General features: G+C 43.7%; 1 protein-coding gene across 9 annotated transcripts in view; it reads left to right on the top strand.

The window, feature by feature from the left end:
• C4H20orf27 (chromosome 4 C20orf27 homolog) overlaps window positions 1-12,210 on the top strand; it is a 145,049-nt gene that overhangs the window by 80,426 nt on the left and 52,413 nt on the right. The gene's annotated exons all lie outside the window — the stretch shown is intronic.

Here is a 12,210-nt window from a genome sequence, read left to right as displayed (position 1 = left end):
GAATAGGTCCTTCACATCCAGCTGTCTAGACGGAAGCATCTTGCCTAGTGGGGGTCACCCAGGTGTAACTAAATTTGGAGTACGGGTACATAGTCAATATTTATAACTTCACATACAAAAATGATACATGCACACAAATAGGATAATCGTATTCAGCAAATCATAACTTGTCCAATGACCCCTCACAAGACTCATCTTGTACCACATGCAGCTTAATTATGTCATCATCATATTATAATGGTGCCACTGTGAAGACTATGGAGTGCAGTGTCACAGAAGGTAACTGACCATTGGAGCAGCTTACCAACGGTCACGGTGGATTCTCCGGCCCTGACCTCTTTCAGTCAAGACTCGATGTCTTTCTAGAAGTCCTGCTGTAGCCCAGACAGAAGTTAGGGCTTGATGCAGAAATTATCGAGTGAGCCTCTCTGGCCTGTTATCCTGGAAGTCACCATTTGTGATCAAAATGGTCCTGTCAGGCCTTAAAAGTCTGACTGTCCTCAAGCTGGGAAGCTGCAGTGTTGTCTGCATCTGACCTGGATCTTCTGGCAGCAGCAAATGCTGGTTTTTTTTTTTTGATCAGCAAGATCAGTTTTGGAAACGTGCCCAGTTTCGGTTCCCGTTCATCGTTCGGCTCCTCTGCTGTTGCGTTGCTTGTTTTCACGCCTCCTGCTGAGATCGGCCCAGCAATTAAAGAAGGGGAGAATATCTGCAGCCATCTGCAGCAATAAACCCACAGCTGATTGATACAGGTTCAGGCTTGTTAGTGTATTAAAAGGGAAGGAGTCCTCCGAGTACGTGGCATGTCATAAATAGGGCTGTCAAGCGATTAAAAAAATTAATCACAATTAATGGTGCTGTTAAACAATAATAGAATACCATTTATTTAAATATTTTTGGATGTTTTCTACATTTTCAAATATATTGATTTCAATTACAACACAGAATACAAAGTGTACAGTGCTCACTTTGTAATGAAAAATAAATATAAATATTTGCACTGTAAAAAACAAAAGAAATAGTATTTTTCAATTAACAAGTACTGTAGTGCAATCTCTTTATCATGAAAGTGCAACTTACAAATGTAGAATTATGTACGAAAAACCCCCTGCATTCAAAAATAAAACAATGTAAAACTTTAGAGCCTACAAGTCCAATCAGTCCTCCTTCTTGTTCAGCCAGTTGCTCAGACAAACAAGTTTGTTTACATTTGCAGGAGATAATGCCACCCGCTTCTTGTTTACAATGTCACTTGAAAGTGAAAACAGGTGTTCTCATGACATTGTTGTAGCCAGCGTCTCAAGATATTTAGACGCCAGATTCGCTCAAGATTCATATGTCCCTTCATGCTTCAACCACCATTCTAGGGGACATGCATCCATGCTGATGACGGGTTCTGCTCAATAACAATCCAAAGCAGTGCGGACTGACGCATGTTCATTTTCATCATCTGAGTCAGATGCCACCAGCAGAAGGTTGATTTTTTTTTTCTGGTGGTTCGGGTTCTGTAGTTTCCACATCAGTGTGTTGCTCTTTTAAGACTTCTGAAAGCATGCTCCACACCCCGTCCCTCTCAGATTTTGGAAGGCACTTCAGACTCTTAAGCCTTGGGTCGAGTGCTGTAGCTATCTTTAGAAATCTCACATTGGTACCTTCTTTGCATTTTGTCAAATTTGCAGTGAAAGTGTTCTTAAAACAAACAATATGTACTAGGTCATCATCCGACGATTATGCTTTTACATCAAATACATGGCAGAATGTGGGTAAAACAGAACAGGAGACATACAATCCTTCCCCAAGGAGTTCAGTCACAAATTTAATTAACACTTTATTTTTTTAATGAGCATTGTCCGCATGGAAGCATGGCCTCTGGAACGATGGCTGAAGCATGAAGAGGCATATGAATCTTTGTAAAATATCTTGCGACGCCAGCTACAACAGTGTCATGGGAATGCTTGTTCTGACTTTTTTAATTTTTTTGAGTTACTAGCATGAGTTAACTGCGATTAGCTGACCGTCCTAGTAATAAAGTGTCTTCCCAGAGTCCTGTGGAAGATACAGACCATCTATTTTCAGATGGATTTGCTGCAAGTTTGAATGAGATCGGCTGTTTTTTTTTTAAGCTGGGATTTGCTCAATTGTCCTCCCTCTTAACTTGACACAACTCCCCCTTCCCCTGTCTTCAGAAGGCCTTTTGCTAATAGGATCCTGGACTGTAAACCCCTTTGGGGCGGGGGATGTTGAATGGAATTAGTGCATAGTAGAATTCTTTGGGTAAACGGCACTTTGGGCTCATTGGAAGGGATGGCGGTGATTTAATTCCTGCTTTTACCAGCCTCAAGAAAGATCCCAGCAGAGTTTGTACTTGGGGCAGGTCTGGGTTTTGGTGATGAATCTGGAGCCGGTCCCTGGTGTGAGATGCTGTGTGGTTTATACACACAGGGTAGGAGACATGCTTTTCCTAGCCTACAGTTCCTCCTCTCCTGTGCCATCAGCTCCTCTCCTTTCATTGCAACCCCCTTCTCCTCCAACTCCACAGGTCCCCGCTGTCCACGCTCCAGCAAGCACCGGGTGCTTCTGCCGGCCTTCTCGTATCTCCTGAGTGCACATGCATCGACCCATCTCCCAAGAGCACTGGCTGCCAACTCACTTCAGGATCCAGTTCAAAACCCTTGCGGTTTATAAAGCTCTCCAGGCACTTGCTCTAGTAGACTTCCAGGACCCCTCTGCTCCCCTAGAAATGGCCTCCCTGACCTGCTGACCTGTGAGCCTGCACCCCTGCAGCTCCCGCCGTCCGGTGCAGCCCTGGAGCCTTTCCCTCTCACTTCAAATCTCCCCTGGAAGCAGCCGTTCTCTCCCTTGTCGATGCCTCCAGCTTTCTTTCCCTCTGCTGTTTGTTGTTGTGTTACTGTGACCTTCTCAGCCATCTTGGGACAGGCGTATAAAGGGAGCTCTCTAAAACAGGGCTCTGATCCTGCGATGGGAACGCTTCACGTAGACCCCTACCCTTTCATTGCCACTGAGTTCACTACGGCTCTGCGTGGGGACAGAGGGCTACTTACATTGTAAGTTCTTTGAGACGAGGACCCGTCTGTCTTCGTACAGAGCCTAGCAAAGCACAGCCCTGGCTCCTAGGCACTACAAATGAGCATAACATCTGGGCAGATTCAATTGTCAGGTCGGATTTATGGTTATAGTTTCTGCTTGGACCATTAGGAGGCCTCGCGTTGTGAAAAGTGAGCGAGTGTCACTTGCACTTCACAAAAGGAAGAGACACTAGTGCCTAGTAGCACTGTTCTATCGTTTAAAGAATCACAAGAGTGAAACGCATGCAAAGCTGCATGGAAGCTATTTTAAAACACCGCCAGAGAGGCTCAAACTAAATGTATTTCTCCTCCCCATCCCCCTCCGGGGGAAGCCATCACAGCTAAACAGCAGAGTAAAAGAGGTTGTTAGAGGCAGACAGGCATCCTGTAAAAATTGGAAGTCAGATCATACTGAGGAAAACAGAAAGGAGCATAAACTCTGGCAAGTCAAGTGTAAAAGTATAGTTAGGCAGCCCAAAAAAAGAACTGGAAGAGCAACTAGTAAATGAGACATATGTTCTTATGACACAAAAATTAAGAGCCAACATTTTTTAAGTACTTTAGAAGCAGGAAGCTTGCCAAACAGTCAGTGGGGCCACTGGGCAATCAAGATGCTAAAGGAGCAATCAAGGAGGACAAGGCCATTGCAGAAAAACTAAATGAATTCTTTGCATTGGTTTTCACTGCAGAGGATGTGAGGGAGGATCCCACATGTGAGCCATTCTTTTTAGGTGACAAATCTGAGGAACTGTCCCAGACTGAAGTGTCACCGAGGAGGTTTGGAACAAATCAATAAATTTAATGGTAATATGTCACCAGGACCAGATGGTATTCACCCAAGAGTTCTGAAGGAACTCAAATATGAAACTGCAGAATGACAATAGTAACTGTGGTTTGTAACCTATCATATAAATCAGCCTCTGTACCAGATGACTGAAGGATATCTCATTAAGAACTATTTTTAAAAAACGCTCCAGAGCGGATCCTGGTAATTACAGGCCGGTAAGCCTAACTTCATTAGCAGGCAAATTGGCTGAAACTATAGTAAAGAACAGAGTTGTCAGACACACAGATGAACATAATTTGTTGGGGAAGAGCCAACACAGCTTTTGTAAAGGGAAATCATGCCTCACCAATCTACTAGAATTCTTTGAGGGGGTCAACAAGCATGTGGACCCGGGGGATCCAGTGAATATAGTGTACTTGGACTTTCAGAAAGCCTTTCACCAAAGTCAAAGTAAGCTGTCATGGGATAAGAGGGAAGCTCCTCTCATGGATTGGTAACTGGTTAAAAGGTAGGAAACAAAAAGAGGAATAAGTGGTCAGTCTTCACAGTGGAGAGAGGTAAATAGAGGGGTCCCCATAGGATCTGCCCTAAGAACTGCCAGACTGGGTCAGACCAACGGTCCATCTAGCCCAGTCTCCTGTCTTCCGACAGTGGCCAATGCCAGGTGCCCCAGAGGGAATGAACAGAACAGGGCATCAAGTGATCCATCCCCTGTCGCCCGTTCCTAGCTTCTGGGACCAGTGTAGTTCAACATGTTCATAAAGCCCTGAGTTGTCTCCACTTTGGCACTCCTCTTCTTTGTGCCCATCTGTTAGACTGCCAGCTCTTTCCACTGTCTCATTCTGTGGCTTGTACAATGCCAGATACATCATATATGATCTGGAAAAAGGGGTAAACAGTGAGGTGGCAAAATTTGCAGATGACACAAAATTACTGAAGATAGTTACGTCTAAAGCAGAGTGCGAAGAGCTACAAAAGAATATCAGAAAACTGGGTGACTGGGCAACAAAACGGCAGATGAAATTCAGTGTTGATAACTGCAAAGTAATGCCCACAGAATGGTTTCCAAACGATAAATACAAAATGATGGGGTCTAAATTAGCTGTTACCACTCAAGAAAGAGACCTTGGAGTCATTGTGGATAGTTCTCTGAAAACATCCGCTCAATCTGCAGTGCTTGTCAAAAAACCGAACAGAATGTTAGGAACCATTAGGAAAGAGATGGATAGATAAGACAGAAAATATCATAATGCCCCTATATAAATCCCTGGTACACCCACACCATGAATACTGTGTGCAGTTCAGATAGCCCTCTCATAAAAGATATATTGGAATTGGAAAAGGTATAGAGAAGGGCAACAAAAATTATCAGGGGTATGGAACAGCTTCGGTATGAGAAGAGATTATAAAGGCAGGGACTGTTCATCTTATAAAAGAGACGACTAAGGGGGGATATGATTGAGGTCTATAAAGTCATGACTGGTGTGGAGAAACTGAATAGGGAAGTGTTATACTATTTATACATAACACAAGAATCCGGGGTCACCTGATGAAATTAATAGGCTGCATGTTTAAAACAAACATAAGGCACGACTTCTTCACACAGTGCACAGTCAACCTGTGGAACTCCTTGCTAGGGGATGTTGTGAAGGCCAAAAGTATAAGTGGGTTACAAAAAGGAATTAGATAAGTCCCTGGAGGATGGATCCGTCAATGGCTATTAGCCAAGATGGTCAGGGATGCGACCCCATGCTCTGGGTGTCTTTGACTGCCAGAAACTGGGACCGGATGACAGGGGGACCACTTGCTAATTGCCCTGTTCTGTTCATTCCCTCTGAAGCATCTGCACTGGCCACTGCTGGAACACAGGACTCTGAGCTACATGGACCCTTGGTCTGACCCAGTGTGGCTGATTTTATGTTTGTAAACCCTCCCTGCCCATCGTGTTAGAAATGGGAAAAGAGCCGGCAGTTCCTGTGCTTGTTAGGGTGGGAATCAAGGACTGTGAAACGTCAGTGACTGACTGAGAATTGTTTATTTCCACTTGTCTTTCTAACCTTTATTTTTTTCTCCTTGGAAACATTGTACTAAATCCCTGCTTCCACAGAGCGGATTAGCTTCTAGACAATGCTGTGTTTGCACCTCCAGGAAAGAGAGTGCCAAACATTTCATATCGGCTGCAATCTGCTGCTTTCTATGTTAGATGCAGTCACGCTTAAAGGACCTGAGCCTCAGGCAGTGTAAATCAGTGTGGCTCCGTTGAAGTCCATTGATTTACGCTACCTGATGGTCTGGCCCAAAGTTCTCTGGCATTTTCTAGTCCAAAAGAGAACTCAGCTGGATTCCTATAGTGTGGAAAAGCGGCGTAAAGGAAAAAGAAGATGATTTCATATGTAGCTTTCAAACCCAGCTGTTCAGACTGGGGTCAGAATGACTTCACACTACATTTATAATTTATTCCCCTGTTGCAAAGTGGATAATAAGTTATTGGAAAAGGCTTTGGGCTCATGCTACAGGGCAAAGAATAGCAGCATAGATGTTCCCACTTGGGCTAGCCCCCGGGCTCTGAGACCTGCTGAGGGGGGTGGGTGTCAAAGCGCTGGGCCCGATCCCTGTCTTCATTGATGTTATTGGACAATCGCTTGCTGTCGTTAGTGGCATGGGCATGGGCCCACTGGGAATAGGATTGTCGCTGCCTTGGTCCTAATGGAAAAGCAAACTAGTTAAATGCTTTTTTGTGTGTTGGTTTTTAATTAGAGCAACAGGAATGTGTATAATGAAATATCAGACGAATGTGTTGATTCAACACTGTTGATGCTGTCAACTTAACCACATGGAGCAGAGAGGACTGATAGGCCTTTTAGACACCTGAACTCACTGGGGACTATGCTGCACTTCTCTCTGTGTGGCTAGGGCCCAGGAAATAGACTTCACCCTGTGTGACTTTGGGCTGGTCTCGTAGCGCAGGTCTATGCTTAAAACATCTGCCAGTCTAGTAACAGCAATCATAACTCCATGCAAGGGAGAATATAAGGGGGTTGCCTGTAACAGTAGGGGGCTGGAGATCCTTTCCATATGTTCCCAATGTCAGTTACAGGTGTGATATTTACATATATTTATTTCTTATGACATTACCATGCTGGTGAAAGCCCTACTGTAAACACAGTTATGCTGGCACGAAGGTGCTTTTACCAATGTAGCTTATTTCAGCAGCATGAGATTCACTGGCAAAAGTGCTCTTCTGTTGGTATGCACTGCAGCTCCACTTGCAGGGTTTGCTGGCATAGCCACAACATTTTTGTAGTGTAGACAAGGCCTTCGTCTCTGCACCTCAGCTCCCCATCTCTGAAAAAGGGATAAGAATCCTTCCTTTGTCCGCTTTGTCTGTTTAGGTGGTAAGATCTTTGGTGGCAGGGACTGTCTCTTGCTGTATGTGTGTAGCACAGTGGGGTCCTATCTCGGTTGGGGCCTTGAGGTTCTGATGTACTGTTAATGTCTTTGTAAACTATTTCACTTTAAGGCTTTCAGGGCTGAAAAGTTGGGCTTGGAAAACTTCAGGGGCAGCATGGTCTGGTGATTGGGGCCTGGGACTGAGACCAAGGCCCTGGTTTCTATTCCTGGCTCTGCTGTGGATTGGCTGGGAGAAATTGCTTATCTGTTCCATGCCTCAGTTTCCGCATCTGAAAAATAAGGGTACAGATCAAGTATCAGGGGGTAACTGTGTTAGTCTGTATCCACAAAAACAACAAGGAGTCCGGTGGCACCTTAACGACTAACAGATTTATTTGGGCATAAGCTTTCGTGGGTAAAAAAACACTTCTTCAGATGCACTATATTTGCCTTTTTCCAGTCGTCTGGGACTTCCCCCGATTGCCATAAGTTTTCAAAGATAATGGCCTGTGGCTCTGCAATCACATCCGCCAACTCTCTCAGCACCCTCGGATGCAGTGCATCCGTCCCCATGGACTTGTGAACATCCAGCTTTTCGAAATAGTCCGTAACCTGTTCTTTCACCACTGAGGGCTGGTCACCTCCTCCCCATACTGTGCTGCCCAGTGCAGCAGTCTGGGAGTTGACCTTGTCTGTGAAGACAGAGGCAAAAAAAGCATTGAGTATTTCAGCTTTTTCCACATCATCTGTCACTAGGTTGCCTCCCCCATTCAGTAAGGGGCCCGCGCTTTCCCTGACCACCTTCTTGTTGCTAACATACCTGAAGAAACCCTTCTTGTTACCCTTCACATCCCTTGCTAGCTGCAACTCCAGTTATGCTTTGGCCTTCCTGATTACACCCCTGCATACTCAAGTAATATTTTTATATTCCTTCCTAGTCATCTGTCCAAGTTTCCACTTCTTGTAAGCTTCCTTTTTGTGTTTAAGCTCACCGCGGATTTCTCTGTTAAGCCAAGCTGGTCTCCTGCCATATTTACTATTCTTTGTGGACATCGGGATGGTTTGTTCCTGCGCCCTCAATAAGGCTTCTTTAAAATACAGCCAGCTCTCCTGGACTCCTTTCCCCCTCGTATTAACTTCCCAGGGGATCCTGCCCATCAGTTCCCTGCCCAGCCAGCTCCTGACAGGTTACAGCAATCACTGCTTCTTAATGTGTCTGTGACTGATCTGGATGTGGAGTGTTTGGTATAAGCAGGTGCCTCTTATGTCCCTTGACACCCTGTCTCTCCCCCCCGATACCCTCCCCCTCCCAAAGCTGGTTGGGAAACTATTTGTTGGTGGTGTGACAAAAGCAATTTTTTATCATTGTTGTCAAAAGCTTTTCTTTAGTGTTTCAAGGTTTCATCAAACCCCCATCTTGGTTTTTTGGCAGAGTGGATTGATTTTTAATTGCTGATTTTAATTGGCAGGCAGGAAACTATTTTAATCATTTTAATTCAGAGGGCTCCTGATAAATTGGAGAACTGAGCTACAGACAAAGTGAAATTCAACAAAGACAAATCTAAGGTGCTACACCTAGGGAAGAAAAACGAAATGCACAAATACAGAATGGGGGATAACTGGCTTGGCAGCAGCACGGCTGAGAAGGATCTGGGAGTTTTGGTGGATCCCAACCTCCACATGAGTCAGCAATGCGATGCTGTTGCAGAAAAAGCAAATGCAATTTTAGGTTGCATTAACAGAGGCACGGCATGCAAGTCACAGGAGGTGACAGTACTGCTCTGTTCGGTGCTGGGTAGGCCACAGCTGGAGCACTGTGTCCAGTTTTGGTCACCAATGTACAGAAAGGATGTAGAGAAACTGGAGAGTATCCAGACGTGGACACAGATGATCAGAGGGATGGAATGCAATGCAAGGCGTCTGAGCAAAGACTGAAGGAACTGGGTATTTTGATTTGGAAAAGAGGAGACTACGGGGGGACATGACAGCGGCCTTCAAACACTTGAAAGGTTGACTTAAAAAAGATGGAGAAAAGTTATTCTCTTTTGCCACAGATGGCAGAACAAGAGGCAATGGGTTCAAACTACAGCATAGCAGATTGACATTAAATCTCAGGACAAACTTCCCAACTGTAAGAGCAGTAGGACAATGGAACAGATGCCTATGGAAGTTGTGGAAGCTCCTTCACTGGAGGTTTTCAAAAGGAGGCTGGAGCCATCTGTCTGGGATGGGTCAGATACAACAAATCCTGCATCTTGGCAGGGGGTTCGATTAGATGACCCTTGCGGTCCTTTCTAACCCTATGCTTCTATGTTTTTTCTTTTTACTTTTCTGTTATTTTCCTAAAGAAAGGTTGATTTTTTTCATTGGTTGGTAGCCATTAAAACATGTTGATTTACACTAAAATTGGTGTTTCCTTTTGCTAATCAGGAGGCGACACTATATGTATTGCTTATATAAGCAGTTATTTAGCTTGACTTACATTTATTCAGATTCTTAATTTTTAATATTTTATTCTGTTAGGAAATGGTGAATGATGCCATTCTTATTTACTAGATGATTAATTTGATTGTGATTGGTTCAGGCTCTATTTGGGTTGACATTCAAATTGAATTTAAAATGCACAAAAACAGCATTTAATTTTTTTAAATTAAATTACCTTAAATGAGCTGGTACCATAAGAAAAAAAATTATCAAAACATGCTTTGCATTTAAAATAAATTGATTTATTAAACATAGGAAGTATTATCTGTAGGAGTAGTATATTGAATTGAAAAAAGAAAAGGAGTACTTGTGGCACCTTAGAGACTAACCAGTTTATTTGAGCATGAGCTTTCGTGAGCTACAGCTCACTTCATCGGATGCATAGCATATCGTGGAAACTGCAGAAGACTTTATATACACACAGAGACCATGAAACAAAACTTCCTCCCACCCCACTCTCCTGCTGGTAACAGCTTATCTAAAGTGATCATCAATTAATTTTGATTATTTGATTTGATTAATTATGATTATAAAGAGAGGTTTCAAAGAGGGATGAGCTATTACCAGCAGGAGAGTGAGTTTGTATGTGTGTGGGGGGGGAGGGGGGAGAAGGGTGAGAAAACCTGGATTTGTGCTGGAAATGGCCCTACTTGATGATCACTTTAGATAAGCTGTTACCAGCAGGAGAGTGGGGTGGGAGGAAGTTTTGTTTCATGGTCTCTGTGTGTATATAATGTCTTCTGCAGTTTCCACGATATGCTATGCATCCGATGAAGTGAGCTGTAGCTCACGAAAGCTCATGCTCAAATAAACTGGTTAGTCTCTAAGGTGCCACAAGTACTCCTTTTCTTTTTACGAATACAGACTAACACGGCTGTTACTCTGAAACCTGTCATATTGAATTGATTGTTTTCAGTTATGTCTTTCATGATTTTAGAACTAGTAGATCTGATCCTCTAACACCTTGTTTTTGGTTCATAGATTGGAAGGGGAAAACAAACTTTTCTGCTTTTTCAACTCCGAACTGGTTTCTTAACTTTGTATGAACTAATCATTGAACTGAACTGGGTGAACAAGCTGAAGTGAAGAAAATATTTTTCCTGTACCCCCAGAAGAGACTCCTGCTTTCAAAAGCTTGTTTAGCACTTCAGCAAACTGTGGTTCTGGGTCTTAGCCAGTGACTTCCACCAGTTCAGTGGTTTGACTTTCTTAACACTTGGCAGCAAACGTACTGATGAATATTTTTTGTGTGTATTTAATTTAAATGATTTTAATAGATTATTATAAGTTTTAGGCCTTAACATAGGTTTTGAATTTCAAATTTAATTTTAAATAAATTTATTTTTTTAAAATTAACCAGTATTTCATTTAAATAAAAAACTCTATTTAAAAAAAAATCATTTTTTTTATTTAAGAAATAACCAATTGATTTCTGTTCTTGGTTTTTGAACACCAAAAACAACAACCCAAAATTTACAGTTTAAAATAGAAGAATTTTGATTTTTGGTTGTGCAAATCCAAAACACTTTGGTTTTTTTAGGGTTTTTTGGCAAAAACATGAAACTTTTTTTTGACTGGACTAGAATTTTTTTCATGAAAAATTCCATTTTATCAAACAAAAAAACCTTTTTGATCACCTCTGCCCTCCTTCCCTGCTTTAGGTGCCATCACTGACTTAGGGTGCATAGGGCAGAGGGGGTTGGATCAGGGCCTTGCTGCTGTGACTTGCCTAGTAGTGGAACCATGGTTTTCATGTCCTCCAGGTCTCCTGCACCTTGCTGTATCACACCCCTCCCCATTCCTTCTCCCAGCTGTGCCATGCAGCGCCCCCACCCCAGCCAGGGAATATCAGTGGAGGATTATCCTGATATCTGAGGAACCCACCCCAGCAGCAGATCAGCCTGGGGACTTTCCCTGCACCCCTGGTAGACTCTCTACCTGGTGAGCAGCAATGAGAGCTGCCTTTTCTTTGTGGCCCGTTGGCAACGATCTGGGATACGAAAGAGAAGCACGTGCCCTATGCTCATTCTCTTTCTTTGGCCTCCAACCCAAGCCCCGAGCGATGCTTTGCCCTTGTACAGTGCCGTTCGTCAGACACCCTCAAAGCATTGCGCCCACATTTGTGAAGCCGTCCATCTCGAGTTTCCAGATGGGGAAACCGAGGCATGGAGCAACAAAGGCCACACTGAGTTGGTGGAAGAATTGGGATGAAAACTCAGGGCTTCTGGCTCCCCAGTCCCTCCTTCTAACCATTTATTTCGGGTGGTGTCATGGTTAAGGCACTGGACCGGGTGTATGGAGATCTGACTTCTATTTCCTACTCTGCTCCGTGTGACTGTGTACCTCAGTTTCCCCTCTGTGTGATGATAATAATAATCCTTCCCTTCTCCTCTAGATTTATAAACTCTCCAGGGCTGGGACTGTCTCTCACTAGGTGTTTGTACAGCGCCTGGCGCAAGGAGG

This window comes from Chelonia mydas, chromosome 4 (assembly GCF_015237465.2).
Source record: "Chelonia mydas isolate rCheMyd1 chromosome 4, rCheMyd1.pri.v2, whole genome shotgun sequence".
Classification (NCBI taxonomy): Eukaryota; Metazoa; Chordata; order Testudines; family Cheloniidae; genus Chelonia; species Chelonia mydas.
This window is presented reverse-complemented; position numbering and strand designations above follow the sequence as displayed.